Source organism: Erinaceus europaeus, chromosome 1 (genome assembly GCF_950295315.1).
Source record: "Erinaceus europaeus chromosome 1, mEriEur2.1, whole genome shotgun sequence".
Taxonomy (NCBI): Eukaryota; Metazoa; Chordata; class Mammalia; order Eulipotyphla; family Erinaceidae; genus Erinaceus; species Erinaceus europaeus.
In genome coordinates, this window is record NC_080162.1 from 46,025,576 (window position 1) to 46,048,853 (window position 23,278).

Consider the following 23,278-nt stretch of genomic DNA (forward strand, 5'->3'; position numbering starts at 1 on the left):
AGGAAACTTCAGTGCTGTGGTATTTTTTTGTTTCTCTCTCTGAATGAAAAAGTGGCCCAGTGCAATGAAAACATGCATGGACAAGGCCCTAGTTCCACCAAAAGTAAGTAAGCAAATGCTAATATTTTCCCCTCATCTCTGCAGGTTATGCATTGTAATTAGAAGTAGAATATCCACCAACAGTGTGTGTGTGTGTGTGTGTGTGTGTGTGTGTGTGTGTAGTATTTAATCCAAAAGTTAGTCTTTCCTCGAGTGTGATGCAATGCAATGCTCTCATTCATTTTATCCCCTTCTATCTTTTTCTTCTTTTGAAGTTGCTATTATACAAAGTTTGTCATTCGCCTGATCTTATCCTCTTTATCTTTTTAGTTATATTTATCAGTCAAGTCACTTTATATTTTGAGATATTTCTTCAATTCTGTCTTCCAGATTACTAACTTTATAATCATTCTTGTCTATTTTATTTTTTTATTTCATTCATGGAAATTTTCCAGTGCAACCACATATTCAAGAATGGCTCTTTCTTCAGAGGGGAGGTTCCAGTTTAAATGTGCAGCACCACTATAAATCAAAGGTGAGCAGTACTCTGGTCTCTCCCTCTGTCTCTCTGTATCATTCTCATTAAAATAAATAAAATATTTTTTAAAAAAGAATGACTCCTCCAGCAACTCAGTTTTCTAACAATCTACTCTTATAGATGCTATAGCCCTTCAAATCCTCCTGAGGATATCAAATAAAATGAAAACAAATTTCTTTCTCTTTCCTGAATTACCTCTGTTGATTCCAGAGTGTTCACTTTGTCCACTTTGATCCTTCCCTCTCATGGTGGTTGTTTTCTCTAAGTCTATTGAGATCCCATAAATGTTGTTTCACATTTACAAATCAAAGGAAAAAAAAGGCAAGCTGGTTAATATCTGTGAAATGTATTCACACCAGGAAACTGAAAGCGATTCCACAAATCCTCAGCAGATTTCTGCTTACCTTCACAGTCTCCAAGGAGCTGAGATGGAACTTTGCTGCCAGGTACTCCGTGATCTTGGACAACCCAGGGCTTCTTCGGAAGGAAATAGAAGAAAGGGTCATGAATTGAAAAATCCAGGCAGCAAAGGCAAGGTATGAATTCTTCCCTAGTCCTTCTAGAAGGTACCTGGCCTTACTGATGCCTTGACTTTAGAATTTCTGGACTCTCAAACTGCAGGACACTAAATTTGTGTTGTCCTAAGTCATTCAGTTTGTGGTAATTTGTAACATCAGCAATAGGGAAGTCATGTACTACTTAGAGACACTGTTCATAAGGAAATTAAATAAACCATTTACTACATAGACATACAGAATTCAAATTTTTGGAAACACATCCCATTTGTATTATGTTGGGTTGACATTGTCCAAAACTTAACAGTTATATTGGTCTGGAAATGATAAGCATATTTTTGTCTATTTTTACAGGGTAACTCACTATATTAAATATGTAAGATCTTATCTACTTGGGTTTGATTACAGAAACTAATAAGATATTCCCTAAATAATGAAAAAATGAAGTACTTTATAGAATGTTTCATTACCTATAATGCATGGCATGATCTCACTTAAACCTTACAACCCTAACAGAGATCTACTCCTGTCATTCTCATTTCCCAGTAGAGGAAGATGAGGTGCCAGAGGTGACAGGAATCATTCAAGGCCACACAATAAGTGGCAGAGCCAGGAGATATTTCTATAAGCTGCTCTTCTGGCACCTTCAAAAATCTTTTTTTTTTTTTTTTTTTTTTGTTATATATATTTTTTTATTTAAATTTTTAATTTAAGAAAGGATTAGTGAACAAAAGCATAAGGTAGGAGGGGTACAACTCCACACAATTCCCACCACCCAATCCCCATAACCCACCCTCTCCCATGATAGCCTTCCCATTCTCTAGCCCTCTGGGAGCATGGACCCAGGGTCGTTGAGGGTTGCAGAAGGTAGAGGGTCTGGCTTCTGTAATTGCTTCCCCGCTGAACATGGGCGTTGACTGGTCGGTCCATACTCCCAGTCTGCCTCTCTCTTTCCCTAGTAAGGTGTGTCTCTGGGGAAGCTGAGCTCCAGGACACATTGGTGGGGTCTTCAATCCAGGGAAGCCTAGCCAGCATCCTGGTGGCATCTGGAACCTGGTGATTGAAAAGAGAGTTAACATACAAAGCCAAACAATTTGTTGAGCAAACATGGATCCCAAGATTGGAATAGTGGAGAGGAAGTGTTGGGGAGGTACTCACTGCAAACTCTAGTGTAATCCTGCTTTCAGGTATATATTTTGCAGTAGTTTATGGATACGTGTGCGCATACGCTCTCTCTCACAGAAACTGGTGTATGTCTAGGTTATGGGACTTTGTTAGAAAGTGAACTACCTGAGATGAAATTAGAGTGTACTATAAAAGGAAAGGTCTCACCCGAGTAATGAAGCTGAAGGGTTGTCATTCCACACGTGAAGTCTCTGGATACACTCTGAGGTGAAGCATGTTGTGATGGCAATCGTTGCTTTGGTTAGGTTGTGGTCGGCGGATGCAATATTATTTGGTATGGATTGGGAGAAGCATACGGGAAAGTGAGCCCTATCCATGGGTGCCAGGACTGGGGGAAGTAGGGGCTCTATAGTGAAGATGTGAGGTTCCTGCTGTCTTAGGGTTCAAAAAGACAATCAATAGTTAATATTATCATCACATTATTTGTTAATTGGGTTAACTTTGAAAAGTCCCTTTGTTATGGTTTGCTGTACAGTACCCAGTATCTTGTATATAGCTGTGCTATTGGAAGCCTCCAATCTACTTGGTCTAGGCTTTTGAGAGAGTCCGCATATCAAATACGTAGCCTATATATTAAAAAGATTCAGTTTGTCTCCTGAGAACCTTTGAGACATACAATTGATTTCCCCCTCTCATATTAATTAACTACTGATTTATATGTCTACATTTTGCTAGGAGTGTACATAAACACCATTCCCATCACCAAAGGACCGTGACCCATCCCTCCCGCCCATTCCCACCCCCCACTGGCCCAGAAAGCTACATGTCTACCCCTCACCACTGGGTTTTTTCTTTGGTGCCCTACTTACAATTTGATCAGGTCCTGCTTTTAGTTTCCCTTTCAGATCTTCTAAGTCAGCTTCTGTTGATGAGTGGGATCATCCCATACTCATCTTTAACTTTCTGACTCAGTTCACTTAACATAATTCCTTCTAGCTCTGTCCAAGATGGGTCAGAGAAGGTGGGTTCATTGTTCTTGATAGCTGCATAGTATTCCATTGTGTATATATACCACAGCTTTCTCAGCCATTCATCTGTTGTTGGGCACCTGGGTTGCTTCCAGGTTTTAGCTATTATGAATTGTGCTGCTATGAACATAGGAGTACACACCTCTTTTTGGTTGGGTGTTATGGAGTCCTTGGGGTATAACCCCAGGAGAGGAATTATTGGGTCATATGGAAGGTCCATGTCTAGCCTTCTGAGGGTTTTCCAGACTGCTCTCCACAGAGGCTGTACCAATTTACATTCCCACCAGCAATGTAAAAGGGTTCCTCTGTCCCCACATCCTCTCCAGCATTTGTTGCTGCTGTCCTTTTTGATGTATGCCATTCTTACAGGAGTGAGGTGGTATCTTAGTGTTGTCTTAATTTGCATTTCTCTGACAATCAGTGACCTAGAGCAGTTTTTCATATGTTTGTTAGCCTTTTGGATCTCCTCTGTGGTGAGTGTTTTGTTCATTTCCTCTGCCCATTTTTGGATGGGGTCATTTGCTTTTTTGCGGTACCCATCAAAGTTCCACCAAGCTTCTTTAAGAGAATAGAACAAACACTACAATCATTTATCTGGAACCTGAAAACACCTAGAATTGCCAAAAACATCCTAAGGAAAAGAAACAGAAATGGAGGCATCACACTCCCAGACCTTAAACTATATTATAAAGCCATCATCATCAAAACAGCATGGTACTGGAACAAAAATAGGTACACAGACCAGTGGAACAGAATTGAAAGCCCAGAAGTAAATCCCAACACCTATGGGCATCTAATCTTTGATAAGGGGGCCCAAAGGATTAAATGGAAGAAGGAGGCTCTCTTCAATAAATGGTGCTGGGAAAACTGGGTTGAAACATGCAGAAGAATGAAATTGAACCACTTTATCTCACCAGAAACAAAAATCAACTCCAAATGGATCAAAGACCTAGATGTCAGACCAGAAACAATCAAATACTTAGAGGAAAACATTGGTAAAACACTTTCCCATCTACACCTCAAGGATATCTTTGATGAATCAAACCCAATTGCAAGGAAGACCAAAGTAGAAACAAACCAATGGGACTACATCAAATTGAAAAGCTTCTGCACATCCAAAGAAACAATTAAACAAACAGAGAGACCCCTCACAGAATGGGAGAAGATCTTCACATGCCAGACATCAGACAAGAAACTAATCACCAAAATATATAAAGAGCTCAGCACCTTCAAAAATCTTACAAGGTCAAGAAAGGAACACTGTGAAGTGAAATCCAGACCCTTCGAATCAACCTGGGAAATAATACCTTACTTTTTCCAACTTGTCAGAATCTCCTTCTAATCTCCCAAGCCCTCTCCTTCAGGTTAAAAATAGCCTTTGCTCTGCTGCAACTTGGCAGCTCAGGGGCCCTCATTTGTGGCTTCCCATAAGCACACCGCAGGCCTCCCTGCTTTGTTTAGGAGAACAGTGGCCTGTGACAACAGGGGAATGAGTCAGAGGTGCTGATGAGGCCTGGGGTGAGGGGACTCCCTTGAGCAGCCCCCAAGAAATTATACAAATGTCCCTGCTGTGGGGGAAGCAGGTCCCCACCTTCTTAGAGGAGCCCTGATGGGCTACCAGACTCAGGGGGCCAAGCTGAGTTGAGTGTTACAGCTTTTAGGGAAGCCCCAATAGGCTTCCCAGCATAGGGTCCATTCTGGTAGTTACCACTTCATTCACAGGAAGGAAAGCAGGAGAGATAGTACAGACCTACAAGAAACCATAGTGACCCCAGCCAAGAACTTTGATAGGCTACAAGTGGATCTAAATGGAGAAGGTCAGCCCCTTCTGCTACTGGCCCCAGCAGTTGGACAGCAGTGATTTGTTGTTCCAAGATATCTCATCTGCATATGGGTCTATTGCAGTCCTACTCATAATAGCTCTTTTTATCCTCAACAGGGTATAGATACCCTGTTAAGGAAACTCTTCCCCAGGCCCTCTGACTGCCCCTAGTCTATTCCTAAAACCCCCACTCCATCTCCACACACCTGGGGCCCCCTGGGCACCATCCTCATGTCCTCATCAAGGCCACTTATGAAGGAGCTAAGAGTTCTGACACCCAGACCAAAGGGGTTGGGAGACACCTGGCACCTTTTCCTTTTCTTTCTTTTTTTCTTTATTGGGCGATTAATGATTTATAGTTGACAGTAAAATACAATAGTTTGTACATGCATAACGTTTTCCAGTTTTCCACATAACAATACAACCCCCACTAGGTCCTCCTCTGCCTGTGTCACAGGCCCTGAACCCTCCCCCCCACCTCTGAGTCTTTTACTTTGGTGCAATACACCAACTCCAGTCTAAGTTCTGCTTAGAGTTTTCCCTTCTGATCTTGTTTTTCAACTTCTGTCTGTGAGCAAGATCATCCCATATTCATCTTTCTGTTTCTGGCTTATTTCACTTAACATGATTTCTTTAAGTTCCATCCAAGATGGGCTAAAAATGGTAAAATCACCATTTTACTATCTGAGTAGTATTCCATCATGTATATATACAACTTACTCAGCCACTCATCTGTTGTTGGATACCTGGGTATACACATAGGTATACACAGATCTTTTTGAATGGGTATACTGGGTTCCTTAGGATATATCCTCGGGAGAGGAATTGTAGGATCATAGGGTAGGTCTATTTCTATCCTTCTGAGAGTTCTTCAGACTGCTCTCCACAGGGGTTGGACCCATTTACATTCCCACCAGCAGTGCAGGAGGGTTCCTTTGTTCCCACAACCTCTCCAGCGTTTGTTGCTGCTACTTTTTCTGATATATGACTTTCTTACAAGAGTGACGTGGTAGGAAGTCGGACAGTAGTGCAGTGGGTTAAGCGCAGGTGGCACAAAGCACAAGGATGGGCATAAGGATCCTGGTTCGAGCCCCCGGCTCCCCACCTTTAGGGGGGGTCACTTCACAGGTGGTGAAGCAGGTCTGTAGGTGTCTGTCTTTCTCTCCCCCTCTCTGTCTTCCCCTCCTCTCCATTTCTCTCTGTCCTATCCAATAATGATGACAACAATAAAACATCAAGGGCAACAAAAGATAATAAATAAATATTTTAAAAAAGAAGAGTGAAATGGTATCTCATTGTTGTCTTTATTTGCATTTCTCTGAAAATCAATGACTTGGAGCATTTTTTCATGTGGTTGTTGGCCTTTTGGAGCTCTTCTGTGGTGAATATTCTGTTCATATCCTCTCCCCATTTTAGTATGGGGTCTGCTTTTTCTGCTTCTCTACTTGCAGGGACACTTTCCCTGAGCTCCTAAGCTACTGCCCCCTGGTGTCTGTCCAGAGGCAGATTCTCTTTAGCCTTCTCATCCCACCCTTAAGCTTGTCTCCAACGTGAACTTGTCGGTGGAGGGCTGATTCGACTGTATTGTAACAGAGGTCCCTGGGGCCTCATGCTGTCCTTGATTTCCTAGAGTTCTTCACTGATACTGGGTGAAGTGTGTCATAGCCATAATGTCATACACTCTTAGACTGTCATCTGTAAATTCACTTACCTTATAGTAGTGCTCTACACAAGGTCTACCTGATCAATTGACCTAGCTAAACAATGCAGGAGAAGAGCTGGGGACAGCCTTGGCATAGACAGCTCATAACAGGCTATTGAGTTCTAAATTATTATCATTAAACACTGATCCTTTCTAAACAACAAACAACCCCCCCCCAAAAAAAAAAAAAAACCAAACAAGCAAAAACCAGCTCATGTCCCACCCCAGCTCCTAGGTCAGGTTTCCATAGTGGTGCCACACCTGTGGCCTGCAGATGTATTAATATTTTGTTTTATACACGGATTGACAGCTCACACAACCATCTCTAAAGCTGGAGATAGTTGCCCAAGGTAATTAGTTAAGGTACAAGTCCAGCTAGTGACCCAAAGACCCCCAAATAATAGTAACTTAAAGATATATATCACACCACAATCTATATATAGTGCTGGCTTTGAAAATGAAGGAGGGGTTCATAAGCCAGGGAATGCAGGAAGTCTCTCTAGATGCTGGATGAAGTCAGAAGATGAAACTCTAGAAGAAACTCATCCTTGCTGACACTTTGCTTTTCAATAGGCAGATGGATATGAAGGCCCCATGGGGCTCCTGGCACACCCCCCACCCCCTTCTGGAATTTTACCCTCCAGAAGGCCCCTGGTAGAGGGTAGATAGGTATGTATTCCAGCAGTAGCAGAAGACCAGGGATGGCCTGTCCTTCATTCTGACAGCAAGTTCTACCAACTGCCCACAGCTTTTCTGGCCATAGCCCATTGGCCTGAGTTTTGGCGTATGGGCCACACATAGCTGCTGGAATTGTCATATATTCAGGATGACCATGGTGTCGATGAAACTACATAAATTTTATCACCAAAGAAGAAGAAAATCAATTTGAGGGATGAAGAGACATCTTGGAGACACTGACATTTCAATATCAGTCCACTTTAAATTCTGGTGCCCACCGATTCTATGCAGAACTAATGTTTGTGGAACCCTTCACTGTGCCAGTCGTGTAGCTGCCATATGCAGACGGTATGAGGTGGTGCTGAGAGAGCTTAGTGAGATGTCTGCATTGCCATGCACATGACCCAGCACTGCATGGGAGGTGCTAGGGATACAGAGAAAGCTTCAGTGCTGTGGTATCTCTTCCTCACTCTTTTTTTTTTTTTTTTTTTTGCCTCTGTGTCTAATGAATGGAAAAGTGGTCTGGAAAAATGAGATCTGCACTTGCTCTTACACACATTCCTGGAGAGATGGCAAAGTTGAGTTTCTCCTTTGACCTACTATTTCTGTATGCTGGATGGCCATTCCAGAGAAAGCTGGGAGTTTTCACCTCCTTCCCCACACCAACCCTCAGTTCCTTTATTCCTCGTCATCAAAAGCCCACTGAGCACAGAGCTTCCCTCCAGAGCAGGATTCTGCCTCCCTGGTCCTCAGGGTGGGGACCAGGAAAGATGCCAGGGCTTCTGTTAGTACTACTCTTCACTGAGGTCCCCCCAAAAGGCTTCAACAACCCCAGCCCTCCCAAGCCCAGGAATCCAGGAGCTTTTCAGAAAGCTAAGCTGGGGATGGTGAGGCCATACCTATAGGAGGGGTCCCCATATAGGGCTCTAGTGTTTCAATAGGAAAAGCAGCAGCGCTGTGTACGTTCCATCTCCCTGCTCCCAGCAGGTCAGAGCTCCTGGAGATTAGCAGGGCCCAGGCTCCCCTGCAAGGCCCCTCTAAGGCACACACGGAAGGACTGAGTCATGGCCCCCAGCCCTTTCTAAACTGCACTTAGAATGAAAAAATAAATAAGAGTGGGAAAGGGCCTGATTGTTTTTAAGAGCAGAAGAATGAGCTTTCTTTGTGCTCTCACGCCTCCAGAAGAACCCAGGCGAGTGAGCTCAGGGCAGCCGCTCCCCCTCACCAAACTTCACCTTCAAAGTGACGCCAGGAGCCAAAGAAAATATTATGATAAAGTCTAAGTTACTGCTGATGCCGGCCCCTGCCACTTGATTAACTGAAGTGAGTGCAAACAAATCTCCCAGCTCCTTCCTCTCTGTAAATTTGGGGTGGGGGGAAGCACAGTCTGGGCTCAGAGCCAAACCCTGCTCTCTAGATTCCATTCTGTGCCTTGCTCATTTCTCTCCCATTTTCTTTCTCTCTGATGCCCAGGACCATAATCTATGGGCCCAATGAAAAGTGAAAATGCAGCATCCTGGTTGAAAAAGAATAGGAAAAGGTGCTGCTAACAGGACTTAAATTGAAAGCTTTTCCCTTTATTCTGTGGCCTCTCACTTGACTTCTGTCTGCTATTTAATGCTTTTGTAGTATAAAAAAAAGAAAGACTTCCAAAGCATTGCTCCAAAGAGATGTTCATGGCAGTGCTATTTGTAATAGCCACAGTCTGATAACAACCCAAGTGTCTAGCAATAGACGAGTGGTTAGGGAAATTGTCGCATACATACACAATGGAATCCAACACAGAAGAAATGATGAGATCTTCTCTTTTGCTACCACATGGATGGAAGAGGGAGAGAAAGACAGACATCTGCAGGGCTGCTTCAATGCTTGTGAAGCGTCCTCCCTGCAGGTGGGGAGCAGGAGCCTGACCCCAGGCCCTTTTGCATGGTAACATGTCCGCTGAAATGAGTGTGCCGCTGTCCCAGCCCCAATCCCAATTTTCAAAACAAATTCTCAATATGAGATTGAGCCAGTAAGCAGAATCACCGATGCCGTGTGACATGTGTCTTGCAGTTCATACACACATGTATTCTATTCTCATCAGAATAGTGGGCAACCTGCATGAGATGAACACAACTGCTTCTTTAAAAATATTTTTTATATTTATTTATTCCCTTTTGTTGCCCTTGTTATTTTATTGTTGTAGTTATTGTTGTTGTTATTGATGTCATTGTTGTTAATAGGACAGAAAGAAATGGAGAGAGGAGGGGAAGACAGAGGTGGGAGAGAAAGATAGACACCTGCAGATCTGCTTCACCACCTGTGAAGCGATTCCCCTGCAGGTGGGGAGCCAGGGTCTCGAACCGGGATCCATATGCCGGTCCTTGAGCTTTGCGCCACCTGCACTTAACCTACTGTGCTATCGCCCAGATCCCCAAACACAACTGTTTTTTTTTTTTTATTTATTTATTGGGGAATTAATGTTTTACATTCAACAGTAAATACAATAGTTTGTACATGCATAACATTCCTCAGTTTCCCATATAAACACAACTTTTTATATCATATATTCTACCTTCTGCAGAGGACTGCAAGGAACAGAACCTGTGGGGGGGTACTTTCTTCCTCTGCCCTTCCCAGTCATTACTTGTAGTGTAAATTATTGGCTTATATAGAAAGTCATGCAAATAAGAAAGGGTTTGCTGGTTGGTGGAGTTTCTTTCTGCATTCGCTTTCTTTCTATACTCTAAGCCAGCTCTGGATCTAACTAAATGCAAGGCTCTCAGACATCAGCACCCTCACTGACAATTCAGTCATCACCATAATGTACTCTACTTGGGTTTGCTTTGTGCTGGGACTTGCTTTAAGCACCAATCACAGTGAGGACACTGGATTCTGGGACCCTACAGAACAGTGGGCCTTCTGCCAAGCTAACCTGCACACTGGGCTTATCTCCTCTGCTCACGTAGGAGCTTCCTGCAGAATTCCACTCACAACACACACACTTCCACAGATAAAGCCGAATGTTGAGAGGGTGATGATACCAAGTGCAAGGTCTTTCTGAGCCAGAGGCCTTGGACAGCCCCATAGGTCACATAGTTCAGAAGTGTATCCTGTCAAAATGGTTATTTTCTCACTTATATGTATAACCTTTAGAAAAATTAGGAGGCATACCATAAAGTCCCTAATCTCATCTGCTCTAATCCCACTTTTTGGTTCTTGTTCATTAACCATCTTGTCTCAACTTAGGTCACGCCACCTTCCAGACACCAAGTAACAGTTGCTACCATGACTTCACTCCAATTTCTCTGGGCAGACGACCTCACCAATGTGTCCTGGACCCTCACATCTCCAGAGCTCTGGCCCACTGAGAAAGATAGAAACAGGCTGGGGGTATGGGATCGACCTGTCAATGCCCATGCTCAGGAGAGAAGCATTACAGAAGCCACAACTCCTACCTTCTGCTCCCCCAAAATAACCTTGATCCATACTCCCAGCGGTGGAGAAGTGATAGGATGAAGGTAAGAGGACTCTGCACTCCAGCTCCATCAGCACCCAGAGAGAGAGAAGGAAAAGGAGAGGGACATATGGAGGCAGTTATGTTGTCATGAGTGGCTTAGAGGGGAAGAGAGAATTGAATCAGGAGAAAAAGGGGGCAACTATGTATAAATGTGGACAGACACTTGTAGAGAATGGTGGTTGGCCCACGTCTACAACCCTAGGGAACTGTGGTGAATTGCAGTGGGGAGAATGAAGATTAGAACTCTGGTGGTGGGAATGGTGTGGACTCAAACCCCTATCGACATGTAATTTTGTAATATAAAAATAAATAAATATTTTTTTTTAAAAGAAAAATTAGGAGGTATGGATAAGCAAAAACTGAATGTGATAATTAATACCTGGCAATAATTTCCACTAACATTGACCAGGCGACCTCTCACAAGACAACTTATCAAGACCCTCTAGTGAGTTCTCATCTGTTTAGACCTGAGGGTAAGCCCCCACACTGGGCCAGCAGATACACTATCAATAGCCTGCCAAGTCTCTGTCCCCTTGTTCACTCTGCCCCAGGCACTCAGACCTTTTGCTAGAACCAGGTCTGTGTATCTTGGCACCTACAGGCCTGTGTCTGGAATTCCTGTCCACAGTTCCACATCACCACCTCTGTGAGCCCCACTTTGACCATCACATACACCAGAGAAGCTCAGGCCAGTTTTCTCCCACCAGAGCTGTGCTTGGTGCTGATTGGGACTGTGCTTCTGAATCCACCACTGTATGAGGACCTGTGTTATCAAGATGGCCCTCAGTCAAAAGTGGGCAACTCCTAGGTCCAGTCTTCTCTGCTGCGTGGTTCTGTCAACCGAATTTCATTGCACAGTCAGACCCATTTGTTTATGTCATGCCAGACACAGTCACTGTGTCCTGCTATACTGCCACAACTGATGAGTTATAAACACGCCAGCAGACACTGAGAAATGCCAGAGATTTCACTACCTGGCCCATTGCAGAAAATGTCTCTTGTCACCCCATCCTCTCCTCAGGTTTGATAGTTAGATGTTTTCCTTCCATCTGGGGTCAAGTCAACCTCTTTTGGGCCTCATGACTGCAATAGAAAGGTGTTACCCAACCAACACTGGGGCACAAGAGGATGGAGGAAGGGGGCTGTGACTGTCCAGTAGTGAACCAACAAGTGCATCAACTGCAGTGCATAGTGCTCACAGAAAATGAGTTCCTTTATGCCAAGGCTGTGATTTATTTAGCAGATCTCATCAGAAGAGACATCTAGATTGCTTCTACATCTTTTGCTATTACAAATATTAGTTTACTGGGCATAAGACAGTGTGTTACTTTGCCATGTGAATGATTCAGATTCAAGCCTGGCCTCCACTGCACTGAAAGAAGTTTCAGTACTGTGGTCTCTTTCACTGTCTCTCTTTGCCTTTCATATTCTCTGTCTCTATATTAAATATGTATTATATATTAAAATTATATAGGTAAAATGATATATATATATTTATAATATTTATATTGCACATATATAACTTCATGTACTTCTATAATAAACATTGTATGTGGACATCTTTGGGACACTACCCACTATTTCTTACATAAATGGGTGATGGCAGGTCATAGGGCCTGAGCTGTGGTACTGATCATCTGTCCTTTTTTAGGTGGAGGTGGTAGTGGGGAGACTGAAGTTTGACCTCATACTCCAGGGCTGATTAGAGGACACTGTGGACCCCAGGCACAGGGGAGACAAATTAGTTAATGGGGGACTTCATGTGGGTCACACAGCCTCACACATCACATTTGGGAAGCTGGCTTTACTATTGTTCTTTTGCTTCAAAGGAAAAGAGATTCCAAGACATCTAGCTGCTTGCCCAAGGTCACACAGCTTGTCAAGGGTAGAGCAGGGAATCTGATCAGAGGTACATGGCTCCATATTGTCACACTGGGGAGTCGGGGGGTGTTACTTGATGAGAGTGTCTGCCCAGGGAAATCATGTAGGCATGATGGTATCATCTGCAACTTGGTGACTGAAAAGCATTGAAATATAAAGTATTGGGGGGCTGGGTGGTAGCCTACTGGGTTAAGCACACATATTAAGTTGTAAAGCAGAACAAAGTATTTAATAATCAGGAACCTACAGGTAAGAATAAGATGAGATTTTGGGGTCTTCATGTTGGAAGAAGCTAGGAAGTCTATTTTAGGTATATTCCAAGGGGCCCATAACTTCACAGTTTTTGTCTGAGCCCCACAGCTAACATGTAGGTATGCTAAAAGTATTGTCTGGGCACAATACCTTTGGCCTATCTGCATGTTAGCTGTCAGGCTCAGGCAAAAATTAGTAAAATAATGGGCCCCCTGGAATATACCTAAAATAGACCTACTAGCTTTTTCCAAAATGGAGACCCCAAATCTTATTTGCTATACTTCTACCTTTAGGTTCCTGATCATTAAACATTTTGTTCTGCTTTATATCTTAATTCTTTCTCATCCACCATGTTGCAGATACTACTATGATGCCAGCCTGACTTCACTGGGAAGATGATCTCAGTCAGACCCAGTTCAAGCCCCCAGCTCCCCACCTGTGGGGGTGGGGGGAGGTCGATTCCACAGTGGTGAAGCAGGTCTGCAGGTGTCTATCTTTCTCTCCCCTTCTATGTCTTCCCCTCCTCTCTAGATTTCTCTCTGTCCTATCCAACAACAGCAATAACAACAATAACAACAGCAACAATAATGTATCCTGGAATCAATCCTACCTCCCCAGAGCCCTGCCCCAGTTGAGAAAGGCAGGGACAAGCTGGGAATAAGGATCAACCTGCAAATGCCCATGTTCAGTGGAGAAGCAATTAAAGAAGTCAGACCTCCCACCTTTTGCACCCTATAATGACCCTGGGTCCATGCTCCCAGAGGGATAAAGAATAGGAAAGTTATCAGGGGAGGGGATGAGATGCGGAGCTCTGGTGATGGGAATTGTGTGCAACTCTTATCCTATGGTCTTGTCGATATTTTTTATTTTACGAATAAATTTAAATAATATTGTCTGAGGGAGTTGAGGGGAGGTTAAGCACAGGTGGCACAAAGTGCAAGGACTGGGGAGGATCCTGGGTTGAGCGCCTGGCTCCCCACCTGCAGGGGAGTTGCTTCACAGGCAGTGAGGCAGGTCTACAGGTGTCTATCTTTCTCTCCCCCTGTCTGTCTTCCCCTTCTCTCACAATTTCTTTCTGTCCTATCCAACAATGATAACATCAACAACAATAATAAAACTACAACAATAAAAAAAAAACAAGGACAAAAAAAGGGAAAAATAAAAATAAAAAGTATTGTCTGGGGAGATGTTTTCAGAGTTGGGAATAGGATTAGAAAGCTGGCTAAGGGCAGAGAGTAGCTCCCAAATATGGGGAACATATATAAATACAGTTAACTATAAACCCTATCGATCTGACCGAGGGCTCATGTCTATTCATTTAAGCTATTTATCAACTGAATGATCAATTCATCCATCATCTGTTGTAGATCTGAGATCTTATACATTCATAGCTCCACTGCTCCCAGACATATATTTTCATTCTTTTTTATTTCATACATACAACATAGTACTGCTTCCCCATCTTCAGAGCTTCCCTTAGTGCCTTGGTGCTCCCATATGGTGCTGGGGTTTGAAACTGGAGCTTCCTGATATGGTGAAGTGAGCATGTATCCTAAAGGTTAGCTGTCTTTAGGCACCTCTGCAATGGATGAGAGAGGTTCCAGAATGGGACCTGTTGGCTTATTTAAAATTATTATTTTTAAATTATATTTATTGGGGGCCAGGTGGTAGTGCAGTGGGTTAAGCCACACATGGCACGAAGTGCAAGGACCAGCATAAAGATCCCAGTTTTAAGCCCCCAGCTCCCCACCTGCAGAGGGGTTGCTTCCCAAGTGATGAAACAGGTCTGCAGGTATCTCTCTCTCACCCTCTCTGTCTTCTTCTCCTCTCTTAGTTTATCTCTGTCCTATCCAACAACAGCAACAACAACAACAACAATAAACAACAAGGGCAACAAAAAGGGAAAAAATAGCCTCCAGGAGCAGTGGATTCATAGTGCAGGCACTGAGCCCCAGCTATAACCCTGGAGGCAAAAAAAATTATCTTTATTATTTATTGGATAGAGACAGCTAGAAAATTGAGAGTGAAGGGGGTGATAGAGAGGGATAGCGACAGAGACACCTGCAGACCTGCTTCACCACTTACAAAGCTTCCCCCTTGCAGATGAGGACTGGGGGCTCAAACCTGTGGCCTTATGCATTGTAACATGCACATTCAACCAGGTGGCTACCATTCAGCCCCCTTATTAAAAATTCTTTTTCTACCATTTCTAGGATGGGAGACTGATGATGGCCCTGGAAACACCACCTTGTTTTTTCTTTCACTACCAAGGCTTTACCACTCCATTCCTACTTTTTTAGAGAATGAGAGAAAGAGAGAAGGAGAGCGAGAAAGAAAAAAAGAGAGGAAGAAAGAGAGAAGATACCATAGCACTTCCCTCAGTGCAGTAGGAGTCAGGCTTTAGTCTGGGTCATGGGCAGGACAAAGCAGGCACATGGAAAAACCCTCTTTTTAAATTAATTAATTGATTATTTTTTGTCACAAGGGTTATCACTGGGGCTTAATGTTTGTACAACAAATCTACCATTTCCAGCAGCATCCTTTCTTCCTTCCTTTCTTCCTTCCTTCCTTCCTTCCTTTCTTTCTTTCTTCCATCCTTTCTTTCTTTCTTTCTTTCTAACAAAAAAAATATTATAAAGACAAAGTGAAATAGGGTGAGAGAAAGAGAAAGGGAGCTACCTGCAGCCTGTTCCACTGCTTGTGAAGCTTTCCCCTCTGCAGGTGGGGACTGGGGATTGGAACCTGGGTCTTTGCTCATGGTGACTTACAGGCTTTACCGATTGTACTACCTCCTGGCCCTGCTAAATCATTTTAACCATCACCCCAGTTTCCCCCTCTTACATATTCCCTGATGGTAGAGGAATTTTCCACAGCACCCATGGGTTTGTGTTGGGAACACTAGTGCATCTCCAGTTCAAGTCACCTGGGGCTGGCCTTAGAATTCAGGCTACATCCAGTATCAGCTCTACAATGACCTACTTCTTATATAAGGAATACATGCACTGACTTTTTTTTTTTTTTTTTTTTTGCCATTTGGGTTATCACTGAACCTTGGTGCCAGCACAATGAATCCATAGCTCCTTGGAGGGCATTTTTTTCCTTTCTCTCTCTCTCTTTCTTTTTTTTTTTTTCCTTTCTTTCTTTCTTTCTTTCTTCCTTCTTTTACTTGACAGGACAGATAAATTGAGAGGGAAAGTGAAAGAAAGACACCTGCAGACCTGTTTCAGGTCTCGAACCTGAATCCTTATACATGGTGATATATGCATTCACCTGGGTGTGCCTCCACTCAGCCTCCCTCATTCTCTTACTTACATAAATATACATTATTCTTTATGATAGACACCAGAGCACTGCTCTCCCATCCATGGAGTTCCACCAGTTTCTGTCTGTTTTGTTCCCGTGCAAGGCAGGTGTTCTACCACTGAGCCACCTTCCTGGCCTCCTGGAGCCTGCTTTCAAGGAAACTTAGAATCATGGCAGTCAATTCCAAATTAGCACCCTTTGTATACGAAGATAGCAAACATGAAGATACGTAAGCTGCATTTAAACATATCCATTCGTGCAATGCTTAAGACTATTCCTGGTACCTCCAGGTCATGTGTCCACCCTGTGGGATCCAAGGCTTGACACCCAGGATGTGACGGAGGTCCAGCGGCTATGCAGACCCTGAACCTAACCTTAAGCGCTTCTTTCTGACACTCCCCAGCCCTACAAGCTCTCCCTGGTAACTGGCCAAATTCTCTTTCCTTAGAATCAATAGCAGCAGCCAACCAGTGGAGAGGCCGTGGCGGTGGGGGGCAGATTTTCTGCATATTTTCTCCCAGTCCCTAGGGGAAGATTCTTGGAAAAGGCACAGTGAATAGCAGCAATTAGTCATTATGAGGAGTTGAGTAACTGCTAGCCGCCTTCTTCATGCCACCTCATCATCATCACCTACCTCTCTGGTTTGGACCCCTTTCCAGTAGAAGCCCTCCGTTTGTGGTTCTTCTGAACCCTGGGTGTTTTTGTCTTAAGGATCAGTCTGTCTGTCACTGCCCCTCCATGGCTTTCAATATGTCTACAACACTTGAGTGCAAATGAAGTTGGGCCCCAAACTGGTATCCAGTAATTGACAGAACTTTGAACCTGACCCTGATCTTTCTAGAAACTTCTTTCACAAGTGCACTCAAAGGAAGGCTGGCAGATCTGAGGAGAGGGATAGGTTGGTACATGAAGGAATGTCAAGGCAGATGTGAACAGGTAGGCTCCTCTTTGCACTCCTGCTTTGACCATCTAGTTAAGACATATGTCCATATGAAAGAAATGCTTCTGGAAGCCTCCTTCCTGGGGAAGAAGAAGTGACACCCAGTTTCTGGCAATGAGACAAACAGCTGAGCATTTATGTACGTTTCCCCTCCCCTGTCCCTCTTGCCTGTCATGGAGGCTGTAGTGCTCACTTCCACCTGTGGTGGGTCACTGAAATTCAGAGGGGAAGTAGAAAGAATCCAGATGGTAGTCTGATTTAATCAGTGTTCTCCAAATCCAGTCATGCACCTGGTTTGCCTGTGATGAACAGACTACAGTTGAACTTTAAGACCCTTATTTTCCTCTTTTTTAAAATTTCTTTATTGGGGTTAGAAATTTATTGGGGTTAGAAATTAAAATTTCTTTATTATAAAATTTCTTTATAATGTTTTACATTAAATACAGTAAATATAATAGTTTGTACATAACATTTCTCAGTTTTCTATATAACAATACAACCCCCGTTAGGTCCTCTGTCATCCTTTTTGGACCTGTACTCTCCCCCCCACCCACCCCAGAGTCTTTTACTTTGGTGCAATACACCAACTCCAGTTCAGGTTCTACTTGTGTTTTCTCTTCTGATCTTGTTTTTCAACTTCTGCCTGAAAGTGAGATCATCCCATATTCATCCTTCTGATTCTGACTTATTTCACTTAACATGAGTTCTTCAAGCTCCATCCAAGATGGGCTGAAAATGATGAAGTCACACTGTTTTTAATAGCTGAGTAGTATTCCATTGTGTATATATACCACAACTTGCTCAGCCACTCATTTGTTGTTGGACACCTGGTTTGCTTCTAGGCTATTATAAATTGTGCTACTAAGAACATAGGTATACACAAATCTTTTTGGATGGGTATGTTGGGTTCCTTAGGCTATATCCCCAGGAGAGGAATTGCAGGGTCAGAGTAGGTTCATTTCTAGCCTTCTGAGATTTATCCAGACTGCTCTCTACAGAGGTTGGACCAATTTACATTCTCCTCAGCATTGCAGGAGGGTTCCTTTGACCCCACAACTTCTCCAGCATTTCTTTTCCTCTTCTATAGTAAACTATAAATTGGATGGTTTACTGGGCAGCTGGTTGCCTACAACAAAGACTACGTTTCCCATCTACCCTTGCATTTGGTGTGGTCATGTGACCAATTTTGGAATGAAAACTGCACTCACAATACCCAGGGAACAATGTGCAGTGAGTGGGGCACGCCTGCTCCTCCATCCTGCTTCAGCCAAATGAGACCAGTATATGAACCCTGCCATTTGTGTCTATCTTACTAGCCTCAGGTCTTGGAAGAGTTTTTCAAATTGCAACAAATACTCCTCACCTACAACCTTGACTAGCAACCTCGAACCAAAGCAAGCTATCCCTACTTAGCCTCATCATAATAGTAATGTTACAATTGATAATTATTTATTGCTTATTACAGATTACTTCCTAACACTATATGGTTGAATTCTGAGGTTGGTCTTGTGTATTCCAGTTGGCAGATGAGAAAACTAAGGCTTGCAGAGGTGAAGCAACTTGCTCAGCTTGCCTGGCTCAACTCAAGATTATCTGTGTTGAGTAAGGGAGACAGAATAATGGTTATGCAAAGAGACTCTCAAGTCTGAGTCTCCCAAATATCAGGTTCAACTCCACCACACCACACCACACCGCACCGCACCGCACCGCACCGCACCGCACCGCACCATACCACACCAACAGAATCCAGAGTTGAGTTGTATTTTGAAAAAAAGGAATGAAGGGAGGACAAAAGAAGAAAGAAAGAGAAAAGTATATTCTGTGTCAATTCTCTTACAAGCTGTTTTTTTTTTTCTTCCTTAAATAGCAACTTCTACCTTTTTGGAGTGCTACAAATTAACTGACACAATAATTATAAATAATACAGGGGGCCAGGGAGTGGAGCACTTGGTTGAGAGAATATATTACTATGCTCAAGGACCTGGGTTCAAGTTCTAGGTCACCACCTGCAGTGGAGAAGCTTCACTGGTGGTGAAGCAGTGCTGTAGGTGCCTTCTTTCTCTCTCCCTCTCTATCTTCCCCCTCCTTTTTCAATTTCTCTTTGTACTATCAAAGAAGAGGGGAAAAAGTGGCTGCCAGGAGCAATGGATTTATCATGTAGGCACCAAGTCCCAGTAATAACCCCTATATAAAAAGTAATAAAAAGAAATAATATAGCTCACATGTGAGCTGTCAACACACCCTGCCCCCCAACCTAGGACTGGTTAAAGCCTATTTATGACTCCAAGACATTACCAGCCAAAACCCCTTCCCTGGAAGCTGACATCAGCTTCCTGGCACTTGCAGCTGACATTAGCAAGTGGACTGGATGGTCTGAGGACAGAAACAGCCTGGGGCACACAGAGCTTGGACACTTTGTCATCAGGAAGCAGGGGCTGGAGTCTTATGACTCATTGCTTTCCCAAGGTCAAGCATCATTCTGAAGGTCAACTGTGCCTGAGGTTCCAGAAGTCACAACCTTATTCCTCAAGTTCCCAAACACCAGCCACCTTTCTTTGCCTCCTTTCTCCCACCGGGGCCTTGATCTGAATCCTCCTCAGTGATACTTTCATAAATTATTTTAAAGTTCCTTGACTTGAAATTCTGAAAGATGCCAAATCTCATCTCTTCCCCACCCAGGGATGCACTCGGGGCTGTGGGTTAGTCACAAAGCAACTGAAGTGACATTATCTCAGGGCTGGCACTAGAGTGGGTGTCCTGCTGTAGCCCAGCCTATTGTCCTGTGAGTCAGACAAGGGCAGTGACAGCAATACCCTGTGTATGTCTGCAACATCGCCCACAGCTCTGGGGCTTTAGAGAGGGGTCTGGACTTGGCCATGAGACCCAGTGCTGGGCTCTCCAGGTAAAGAGGTGGTTCTCACTCCTGAGACCTTGAGTCCCCAACAGGGAGGTGCCTCGCCAGCCTGCAACCTCCACTGTCTGGGCCACCCAGACCATAGTGTATGATAAAAAGAGAGCCCTTCCAGGCTGCAAGCTAATGGAACACAGCACCAGCACCCAATAAATGTCTTCAGTGAACACATCAGGAATCTACTTAGAGCTGGCACTTCCCAGCCCTTGGAGATCCATTGAAGTACACAGAACATCAGAAAGAAAACAAAGAAATAAAAAATAAAGTCAAAGAGAAACAGAGAAAGCCCTGCCTTGATGCAAATTTCAATCCAGGACATCCGTGGGTCTCAGGTGGTGGGGAAACAGATGACAAGAAGCAAACACAAATGATTATTCCAGATAGTGCTAAGAGCTGGGAGGGAAATGAGACCAGATGACCAGATGGCAGGGCAATAGTGAGTGAGAAGTGTTTTTTTTGTTTCCTTTTCTTTCTTCCTTTTTTTTTTTTTTTCCTGTGTCCGGACTTCACACATGCACAAATCCACTATTTCCAAGCCAACTTTTCCATTATTTTTAACTTTAGATGTCCAGAGACATAAGGAGCAACAGAGAAAAGAGGAAGGAGACACCACAGCACCTCTCCACCACCTGTGGAGCCTCCCTGGGTGCCATGGTGCTCTATGTGGTACCAGGAATTGAACCTGGGACCTTGAACATAGTAGAGCATTCTAGCCGCTGGGTGTGCTATCTCCCAGCCTGAGCAGGTGATTGTAGACAGCAAAATAGGAAAGCATTTCGGGAGTTGTTGGGAGATCTAGGGAGAAGCTCAGCCAGTGACCAGAGATGGGGAGAGTCAGGGGAGAAGTTTCCAGAGAAAACAAGGGTCGAGCATGCTAGGTATTTTATGTATAGCACCCAATTGATTTTCACAGAATTCCTGTGCAAAATGTAGCAGGGTCCCCTCACTGAACCTCCTTTCACACACATCCTCCTCCTCCAGTCCCCACCTTAAGTAGTGCCCTTTCTGTCTTTCCAGTCAGCCTGCCCATAGATAAGGTAATTTAAAGGACAGAGAGTCTTTTGGAGGCAGGGCTACACAGCAACAGCAGCTGTGCTTCTCTCCTCTCCTCTCCTGGGTCAACTAGGAATACCAAAAGAGACCACTTGGTATCACAACAAGACAGGACTAGAATGACTTCAGGAACCCACCAAGTCACCAGTGAGTGCAAACATGTATGGCTCCTGGACAGAGAGGAGCCTAGGGAGAGATTAAGTGGCTGGTAACAGTCCGGCAGTTTACCAGTTGAGACACCACCTCCAGTCTGTTTCACCAACAAAAAGACTGAAAGGAGGAGAGGACTCCCCTAAGACTCACCAAATGCAACTGTGAGTCTCCATTTCTACTGCCCTCAGAATCTGGAGCAGCAACGGGGAGGACCCCTGTTGACACCAGGGGACAGAGAACTAACCAGAAAACTCAGGAGAAGATCTATACCTCAGTGGCCTAGCAGTGGGGCTGCGAGAGTCTCTTTGCATAACCACTGGGTTATCTCTGCCACACCCTTCTTTATCTCTTGGTCAGGATTCAGTGATTAAGCTAAAAAGCCTGCTTATAGTTTAAAAGCTCTCAGGCTCCCATTTCCTACAGGGAAAAAAAAAAAAAGAACAAAAGAGGCTTTTAAGTCACTGAGCTCCAACTCAGGGATTAAAATAATATTGAAACAACTGTCAACTTCCACAACTGTGAACTCTTTAATTACCTTACTTATACACAACTCAATCCAGGCAAGAGTGATCAGTAATTTGAAAACTACTGAGAGAGGGACCTCATAACATACTATATAAAATGGTTAAACCAACAAGAAGAAATATTGAAGAAATGAACCAGGACAAGAGTCCAGCCAAAAGCCCACAAAGGTTGAGGCAGAAAATAATGAGGTCAACATCCAAACACTAGTTAAGGAAATAATCACAGGAGTGTGTAAAGAGTTTGAAAGAATTGTCATCAGAAATGTAGAAATAACAAATGAGACTGTGAAAGAAAACACTAATTATCTCAAGGTTATTAGAGAGCTGAAAGCTGAAACAGCTGAGCTAAGAACACAGCAAACTGAACAAGCTAAAAGAGTATCAGAACAGGGTAATAAAATAGATGAACTCCAGAAAACAGTAGAGGGGAGAGAGAATAGAATAAATGAAGCTGAAGATAGAATTAGCAAGATCGAGGATGAATTAGAGACAACTAAAAAAGAAGTAAGAGATCTCAAAAAGAGATTAAGAGATTCTGAAAAAAAACAGAGACCTATAGGATGAATTCAAAAGAAATAATATACACATTATAGGCTTACCAGAGGAAGAGAGGAAGGGGAAGAAAGCATTCTTCAGGACATAATAGCTGAGAACTTCTCTAGTCTAGACAACATCAAAGACATAAAGGTTTAAGAATCCCAGAGAGTTCCAAACAGAACTAACTCAGACTTAAGGAAACCAAGACACATCATATTTAGAATGAAAAGGAATAAGGATAAAGAAAGGATGCTAAAGGCTGCAAGAGCAAAACAAAGAGTCACCTACAGAGGAAATAAGATTAGCAGCAGACTTCTCCACACAAACACTACAGGCCAGAAGAGAATGGCAAGATATCTATCCAGTGCTCAGTGAGAAAGGATTTCAGCCATGACTACTGTATCCTGCTAGACTGTCATTCAGACTAGATGGAGGCATCAAAACCTTCTCAGACAAGCAACAGTTGAAAGAATCAACTATCACCAAGCCTGCTCTGAAAGAATTTCTGAAAGTTCTCCTATAAACAGTCAGACCACCATAAATAGGCCATATATTAGAACACTCTAAAAATCTACAAGAATGGCGTTAAAATATCTTCAATCTTTGATATCAATAAATATCAATGGCCGGAATTCATCTATTAAAAAGCACAGATTAGGAAGATGGGTCAGAAAACACAACCCAACAATATGCTGTCTACAGGAAACCCACCTAACTCAACAAGACAAACACAAACTCAAAGTGAAAGGACAGAAAACTATCATATAAGCCAATG

The 23,278-nt window shown here is 43.4% G+C and overlaps 1 long non-coding RNA gene across 2 annotated transcripts in view; it reads right to left on the reverse strand.

Moving 5' to 3' along the window:
• The window catches only part of LOC132536755 (uncharacterized), a 187,362-nt gene that overhangs the window by 30,670 nt on the left and 133,414 nt on the right, over window positions 1-23,278 (reverse strand). The window contains exons 2-3 of one of the 2 annotated variants that reach the window (XR_009548270.1): window positions 982-1,054; window positions 773-844 (exon numbers count right to left, since the gene is read on the reverse strand). This is a non-coding gene — a long non-coding RNA (uncharacterized LOC132536755). The remainder of the gene's footprint in view (window positions 1-772; window positions 845-981; window positions 1,055-23,278) is intronic. The other variant, XR_009548269.1, reaches the window with a different exon arrangement.